Genomic DNA, 8682 nt, shown 5'->3' on the forward strand with positions numbered 1-8682 from the left:
GCTCCATAAACTTGACCCCAAACAATCTTGGTCAGATGGTTTAGACGCTTTCTTCTTTAAGATTGCTGCCCCTATCATTGCAAAGCCTATCTCCAACCATTTTAACCTGTCTCTCCTTTTTGGAGAGGTTCCCATTGCTTGGAAGGCAGCCACGGTTCTTCCTTCATTTAAAGGGGGAGATCAAGCTGATCCAGCTGTTATAGGCCTATTTCTATGTTGCCCTGTTTATCAAAAGTGTTAGAAAAACTTGTCTAAAATCAACACACTCGAAAGGAGTCTTCATGATGTCTATAGTATTCGCTGGGGTATACAATCGGTTTTCCTCTCAGTTTATGGATGTGTCGCTGCAACCTTAAAGGTCCTCAATGATGTCACCATTGCCCTTGATTCTAAGCGATATTGTGCTGCTATTTTTATTGACTTGGCCAAAGCTTCTGATGCGGTAGACCATTCCATTCTTGTGGGCCGGCTAAGGAGTATTGGTATCTCTGAGGGGTCTTTGGCCTGGTTTTGTAACTACCTCTCTTAAAGAGTGCAGTATATAAAGTCAGAAAATCTGCTGTCTCAGCCACTGCCTGTCACCAAGGGAGTGCCTCAAGGCTCGATCCTAGGCCCCACCCTCTTCTCAATTTACATCAACAACATAGCTCAGGCAGTAGGAAGCTCTCTCATCCATTTATATGCAGATGATACAGTCTTATACACAGCTGGGCCCTCCCTGGATTTTGTGTTAAATGCTCTACAACAAAGCTTTCTTAGTGTCCAACAAGCTTTCTCTACCCTTAACCTTGTTCTTAAAACCTCCAAAACAAAGGTAATGTGGTTTGGTAAGAAGAATGCCCCTCTCCCCACAGGTGTGATTACTACCTCTGAGGGTTTAGAGCTTGATGTAGTCATCTCATACAAGTACTTGGGAGTATGGCTAGATGGTACACTGTCCTTCTCTCAGCACATATCAAAGCTGCAGGCTAAAGTTAAATCTAGACTTGTTTTCCTCTATTGTAATCACTCCTCTTTCACCCCAGCTGCCAAACTAACTCTGATTCAGATGACCATCCTACCCATGCTAGACAAAATGTATAGATTGGCAGGTAAGGATGCTCTCGAGTGGCTAGATGTCCTTTACCATTCGGCCATAAGATTTGCCACCAATGCTCCGTATAGGACACATCACTGCACTCTATACTCCTCTGTAAACTGGTCATCTCTGTATACCTGTCGCAAGACCCACTGGTTGATACTTATTTATAAAACCCTCTTAGGCTTCACTCCCCCTATTTGAGAGAGCTACTGCAGCCCTCATCCTTCACATGCAACACCCGTTCTGCCAGTCACATTCTGTTAAATGTCCCCAAAGCACACACATTCCTGGGTCGCTCCTGCTTTCAGTTCGCTGCAGCTAGCGACTGGAACGAGCTGCAACAAACATTCAAACCGGACAGTTTTATCTCAATCTCCTCATTCAAAGACTCAATATTGGACACTCTTACTGACAGTTGTGGCTGCTTTGTCTCTACCTTCTTGCTATTTGTGCTGTTGTCTGTGCCTAATAATTTTTGCACCGTGTTTTGTGCTGCTACCAAGTTGTGTTGTCATGTGTTGCTGCCTTGCTATGTTGATGTCTTAGGTCTCTCTGTTGTGTTGTCTCTCTTGTCGTGATGTGTGTTTTGTCCTATATTTATGTATATTGTTTTACATTTATTTTTAATCCCTTTTGCCTTTTGATAGGCCATCATTGTAAATAAGAATTTGTTCTTAACTGACTTGCCAAGTTAAATAAAGGTTACATTTAAAACATTTTTTTGTGACTATCCTATTTGTAAAATCTGATGAACAGCAAGGTCTGTGACATAGTGATTGAGAGACTGTGAACCTGCGTATTGCCTGTTGTATAACCTGTGATTTCTACAGTAATGAGTGAGGATGTTATCCCCTCCTCCATCTGTTAGCTACAGCCTTGCACTCCACTACTCTGAGCTGCACTGCAGTGAATACATCCCTGGCCCATCCCATAGTAATTCCAAGCACATGCCTGTGTCACCTAGCACAGACGAACCAATCGGTGACCTGTCCATCTTCAACCTTACAGTAATGTGTCAGCCACACCCCCCCCCAGAATGGCTGTGACACACATATTGCAATCAGATGAACACACACACACACACACAAACATCTTGTAGGTGTTCATGGATCCATATGTGACAGGCTTTTAGTACTGCTGCAACAGGTTTGGTTGGATAAGGGTACAGCACTCGGCAGTCGGCAGTGAACAAGTGTGTGTGGGCAGGCAGGCTCTTGCACCAGCCTCATTGCTGCACTGTGAATCCACAGGGTGGTCAAGTGGCATTTGGGAATGAATGAGTTTGCCAGAGTACCAGTGGCACAGCAGTCGCATATTTACTTGTATATTATCGTAATAAGGTGGATGGATGGTAGAATCAAACACTGTTTTCCCAGCTGATTTGGGGTTGACAGAAAATCCCTCAGCAATAATGGAGGTCGTTTTTAACCTTCAGCAGAGAAAGAAAACAAATATGAAATGAGAATGTATGCATTCTTTGTAAGAGTGTGAATGTAAATTATTCATGGGAATGAGAAAGCATTCAATTTGGTATCGGGATGAATATTAAAAGGAAGACAGCCATCAATAGAAATGTTGATAGATGCCAGTTCTCTTTAATCCTTTGCCCTGTATTGTAGACTAGGCATATGCCCTTAACCAGAGGCATATCATGAATACTGCATAAATAAATGGCCTATTTAAAGTGTGTTTGTGTGTGTGTGTGTGTGTGTGTGCGCGCTGGGTTACTAATAGTACAGTAATATACACATTGTATATGACTCATATTTCCATATAGCAGTAATAGGAGAAGGATATTCCTTTTAAAGTGTGGAGGATATGGATATAGGATATAGGATATGTTTTGCTGACCACAAATGTTGTTGATAACACCTCATTCGAATGCTTTCTCTATGATTCTCCATGTACAGGGTTAAGGGGTTAGTATGTTACAGTATGTCTTCATTAAGTCTATTATTTGAGCCTACACTGACAGACACCTCAAGCTGTCCAATCTTCATTGACCTTATTTGTCGTCCATCCCCCCTCTCTCTCCTTCCCTAAATGTATACATTGTGGTGCATTTGTTGACAGGCTACAAGGCTTCAGAGCTAGCTCTGTTTATTTGAGAAAAATGACCTTTACAGAAAATCCACCCCAAAACTATACATAATTGGACAAAAACATTTTATTTCTGTTGTTTTGTCCATCTCGCTAGACGTTACTTGTTTTCAAAAGGTCCAATTGAAATTACAGCTTTTAGTATGCTGAAATGCATTCTATTCAGTTGTATTTCCTGTCTTTGACAACAAACATGAGCTGTCAGTGAATCTTGAAGGCCACAGAGACGTTCATCGAGAGAACTGTAGTTAAAGCCTGCCCGACAAGCCCATCTCTGTGTGGACGGTCTAATTTGTGCAGCTTCATACGGGGAATGATATGGGACACTTCTTTTAACTGAGGATATTGGAAAGATGTCAAGGAGAGCTTGTGAGTAGTCAATAAACATGATGTAAAAAGGTTTAATTTGCCATCTAGTCACTGCGACATCAGACTGGAAGACATACAGGGTGCTGAAGACAAGTTATAACCTGCATTTAATTAAGAGTCAAGGAGCAGTTGCACTTCCACTCATGTGCACGGCTATTACAAAAATACATACACATGCATAAGACCATGAAGTGTGGATGGTGTACTTTTGGTAGGGTATCTGACCCGAAAAGTTATTACTTTCTGTAACCACAGATAGCATTTCATAGTATCTATGCAACAATGTCTGTGGATTTATTTGACTGGTCTGCTTAACATATTAAATGCACATGGTACGAAGTTGCCCTTTGTTCTGAGTGGTCAGTCCATCTGACATCCTTCAGTCCCTGGTAGCCAGACAAGCCAAGTGTAGGAATAGATTTGTCGATTACCCCTTCCACCTCTCTTTCCCAACAACACCCCACCTTTTCGCCCCCTCCCTCTCTACCCCAGAGCCTTGGAACCAAAGAGCAGCCCAACTAATTCCAGCAGGCCCCAGCTGTAAATAGGGCTGGGAATGCCAAGCTTTCTTATCAGATTATCCCAGAAAGGGCCCTATCTGCCTCTGATTTACACCGATCGATTCTCCATTAAAAATGAACATTGCCTCAGATGTTCATTGGACAGAGTAGGAGCCTGCTGCAATGCGTGCTGCGTTGGCTGTTTGCCGTGGCATGAGGGGGCGATCATCAATTGTGACTGGAGCACAGCCTGCAGAAAATGGGAAGGGATAATTGAAGGTAAATTACTTATTTCCGCTGTCAAGTGTATTGCTTCGGAGGTTATTGGTTACAGAAATTAGGCAAAAGACAAAATACCTAAAGTGACAGACCTCTGAAAGAGAGTATACTTGCCTTACTGGTAGCATTGAAGTATCTTGAAAGCAGCAGGCACATATTGTATTTTGTGTGTCATGCCGTTTTCCCCTCAAAATATCGACATTGCACTGTGACTTCCTGGTTAACTCTTTTGAACCTCCTCTTTGGCCGCTGTGGAGGCTGTTCTTGTTGGTGAGTCATACTTTGAAAGGAGAAAAAAAAAACGGTTATACCTTTTTGGGTCGCTGTGGGACTTTGATATACAGTATGCTTTGGGTCAGAGGAATAATCTCTCCTCTGGAATTGGAAGTGATGAGGAAGAGGAAGCCATTATACAAGGCGCAGATCCACAGCACACACTTCGTTCATCGTCTCTAATTAAAGACTAGTCTCAAGTGAGTTAATTTGGTTTTTGACAAAACAGGTCAAACATCAAATTGCAGCCGATTATTTCAGTGCAATGTTCGGAAAGACAATCATTACGGTCTTGCATTCACACAACAGTACATTTGCATTGCTTAAAGAAGGGGGAACAGCACATCATTTGAATACCTGCGTCAGGTTATGGTTAAGGTTTGAATATCAGTCGTAGTTTCAACGTGCACCTCATTACACCTTGCCACCTCTGTCATTCACCTCTTCAACATGATTTCACATTTCGATACCCGTCAAACATACAGTACGATCTTCAATGGAAATTATATATATTTTTTCAAGATAAGACACAATTGTATTTCAAATTCAAAGTACCTATTAGTTCTCCTCAGACTGGTTCAATTGTAGAAGTGACTGACTGACTGATAGCAACTAAAGCCCTTGTGGATGGGAAGAAACTGATGCAGTGCTGAGGTACTTGGGTTGAATCCAGACACCTAGTGAAAAACAGGTCTCTGACCCCATTTTCATGCGTTTCGATACTGCAGTTAGCCCTGTTTTGGAGTTGGCATCGGTTATTACCTCTATGACTTGCCAATGGACCAGCCAATGAGCTTCACATCCATGTCATTCAGTGCATAGTTAGAGTTAAACTCTTGTCATTCAGTGTTATATAAGTCCTGTAGAAATAGGTCTGATTATACAAGACTTTACGAAAGCCATATGATTTAAAAATCCCCAGAGCACTTTAAGAGGAAATATCTACCTGAACCTGAGAACAGTTATTTTTGATGTTGTCACATGAGACACAGACCGACTGCTGATTGACACCTGCTTTCATTTCTGCTGTATGATGAAATTGAGGAGATACAGTTGAAACAAAATGTTTAGCCAATCAGACATTCCTGGATGTCCTAGCTCTTTGGAATCGCTGAAACACGTTTTCAAAGATAATCAACAGCAGGGCCTTTTTTTTCTCCCACATAAATCACCATTCAACCATGTGTAACGTTTAGACAAATTAAAATTCCCTCTAGATGTGCGAGATCGTCAGACAGTAGAATTGTACTCGGCTTTGGATTGTTCCATATACAGTATGCTATTCTTATGGAGCTGTTAAAAAAACCTAGAGTCTCTTATATGACCCAGTGTACACTAGGCCTATCATAAATCAGAAGGACTTGCTGTCATATCGCAATACAGATTTATTGGCGTCGTGAGCCATTACACAATAGATAGTCTGAGCCTGCACATTATTGGCCCGTACATGTACCCGAGGAGCAGGGTCAATGGTGAAATGGTGAAACCCTGCAGGGATTTATACCATGTAAGAGGTTGCAGTCAGTAGCAGCAATAGTGTTATCTGTCTGTTAACCTGGAAACAAACCCATTTGATTGGTGCCCCTTGCTCTGTGCTGATGTCAACATGTATCAACATGCTATGTTGTGCTGCCTGTTATACCAGCGAGACAGCTTGACCTCCTCTGTCTGTGCAGCTCGTCAGCTGTGTGACAATGTAACTTCTGTTAACAAGATGCCTTAGAGTAGCTGAGCAAGCACTGGTGTGCCTCTGTGGTCTATGGAGATCTGGGATGCACTTCACATCAACATCCCCTTTCATGTACCCTGTGCACCCTGGATGCATAGTACATATTCATGTTACCTATAGGGAATGTGTTGCACAATAATTATGTCAGGAGAGATGCCTATGCCATATACTGTACCTGAGCTATGATATAGCATATGCGCTGACTGACGTACCAACACACAACCAAATGTCAGTCTGAAAGTGGAATTTAAGCTGGGAGGCCTTATTTTAGAGTCTAACTTTGAATGTTAAAAAAAAGTGACAGAAACTCTGTTACTGGCAACCGCTGCCTTTGGTTCCAATAAATCAGTGACATGCATACATTTCCATACATTTGGGCTGGTGATGATGTGAGGGACGTCATGCATGGCCTCTGGGGTACCTCTTATTTATTAGCATCAGCAGTGGGGAAGCAGACTGTCACAGGCAACCTCCCTCGCTTCGCCTCTCCCCACCATCTCATCACAGATTGTTGATGATCTGCTCTCCGCAGCTTCTTATATGAGCCTGGGTACAATTGGCAATTGATTACCCAATTGAACCTGACCACACGCTATGCCCACTGTTTGAAATCGGAGAAGCCTGTATCCTTTAGGCATCGATCGGACAGTCTGGTGTGCAGTGCTACAATGCCAGAGCACCCAGTTGAAGGACTCACACACTCCCATGCACAGCGTTGGAATTTCTGCTCAGCGAGGCTGCAAAAGTCAGGCCACTATTTAGACTGGGAGATTGGTGATTCATTGACAATTATGTAAATAATTAGAATGGAGTATTTACTGAGTGTCTTGCCATTAATATCGCAAGACTAGCACTGCTGATTTGACTTGGTCTTTATGAGATTTTAATGTAAACCTTTTTTTGTACGGTGCCTTGAGGGTGGCCTTCAAGTGAATAGATCAATGGATTTATTAATGAATCAACATGAGCAGTGATATTAACCACAGCGAGTAAGGGAAGAGCACTCACTTGTATCTTGCAGACTCCAGAGTTTTATTTCTAATTATGCGATGAAGGTAACTTTCAATGTTCCACGCTGACTCTGCAGACCCCATTAATAACAGCCTTCCTTCTGATCAACAGACGAGGAGAGGGAATTTCTCTGGATTAGAGAGAATCGCACAGAATGCATGGCCCATCATTACATGGCCCATATATCCATAGAAGCAGGTGCAAGAGCGCGCACACACACACACACACCCACCCACACACACACACAAAAATGCAAGCAATACAAAAACATTGAACTGAGAACACATCTTTTTTTAAATCGTAAAATATACATGAATGTGGTAGGCCTACCTTTTCATTGTAGAATTCTTGGAGAAGTGTAGATGCCTTTTAAAAGTATCTTCTAAGAGTGTTGTGGGTGCTCAGTTGCCACGGTGTGGGTTGTATAGCGCGAGTGATCTCAGAGAGTGGGATGAACAAGTGACAGCTCCACAGTTGAATCTGCAGCTCCGAGTGGCTGGCAGTTGAGAGTTTTGTTTTGTGTGGTGTTTCTCTTTCTCTCAGCTGACAAGCCTCTGATTGAACAAACCCATGTGGATTGGCAGGCGGTGGGCTGTGGGGAGTTAAAATAGGAGATTGAGACAGTAGGTGATTGATGGCTTGATTGTGGATGCTTCCTGTCTCTGAAAACAAAAAAAAGGTATTTTTAATGTGTTTTTTTTTTAAACCAATTTAAATAACTTCTTTATCCCTTCAAAAGTATTTGAAGTATTTTACATTATCTTTGTTCAGGCAGAACTATTTATGGTACAAACTATGTATAGGCCTATAGTGCAAATATACTGTAGATGACATTGTTATCAGAATATCTCAGGGTAAATTAAATGGGTACGTTTTATAGACTAATAGAATAATGTTCCTTGTCTGTCCAAAAGCTGTTAACCCAGTGTCAACCCAGTGTTAACCCAGCAGCCAATTTATTTGGTGTGGAGTATGTCACGTTCTGACCTTAGTTCTTTCGTTATGTCTTTGTTTTAGTATGGTCAGGGCGTGAGTTGGGTGGGTAGTCTATGTTCGTTTTTCTATGTTGTGTTTTTGAGTTTGGCCTGGTATGGTTCTCAATCAGAGGCAGGTGTCGTTAGTTGTCGCTGATTGAGAATCATACTTAGGTAGGCTTTTCCCACCTGTGTTTCGTGAGTGATTGTTTTCTGTTGAGTGTTTCGTGTGCGGGTTCGTTTGTTCACTTTGTTGTTTTTGTTCAGTGTTCTATTACTTTATAAAAAATATGGATACTTACCACGCTGCGCATTGGTCCTGACCTTCTTCCACCGCCAACGGCCGTTACAGAGCAACAACATCTG

The 8682-nt window shown here is 42.2% G+C and overlaps 1 long non-coding RNA gene across 2 annotated transcripts; it reads right to left on the reverse strand.

Annotated features, from left to right (window-relative positions):
- Positions 1 to 3230: 3230 nt before the first annotated feature.
- Positions 3231 to 7865, reverse strand: LOC149971367 (uncharacterized). 2 transcript variants are annotated; one of them, XR_016492413.1, is made up of 4 exons: positions 7673 to 7865; positions 7340 to 7442; positions 4444 to 4609; positions 3231 to 4300 (listed from the first exon to the last, which is right to left on the reverse strand). It is a non-coding gene; the product is annotated as an uncharacterized LOC149971367 (long non-coding RNA). The 2 variants fall into 2 exon arrangements; XR_016492412.1 differs by having other exon boundaries at positions 3569 to 4300; positions 7340 to 7472; positions 7673 to 7818.
- Positions 7866 to 8682: the final 817 nt, after the last annotated feature.

The sequence above is a fragment of the Oncorhynchus mykiss genome, chromosome 26, assembly GCF_057628025.1.
Source record: "Oncorhynchus mykiss isolate SJ-2025 chromosome 26, ASM5762802v1, whole genome shotgun sequence".
In the NCBI taxonomy this organism is placed as follows: domain Eukaryota; kingdom Metazoa; phylum Chordata; class Actinopteri; order Salmoniformes; family Salmonidae; genus Oncorhynchus; species Oncorhynchus mykiss.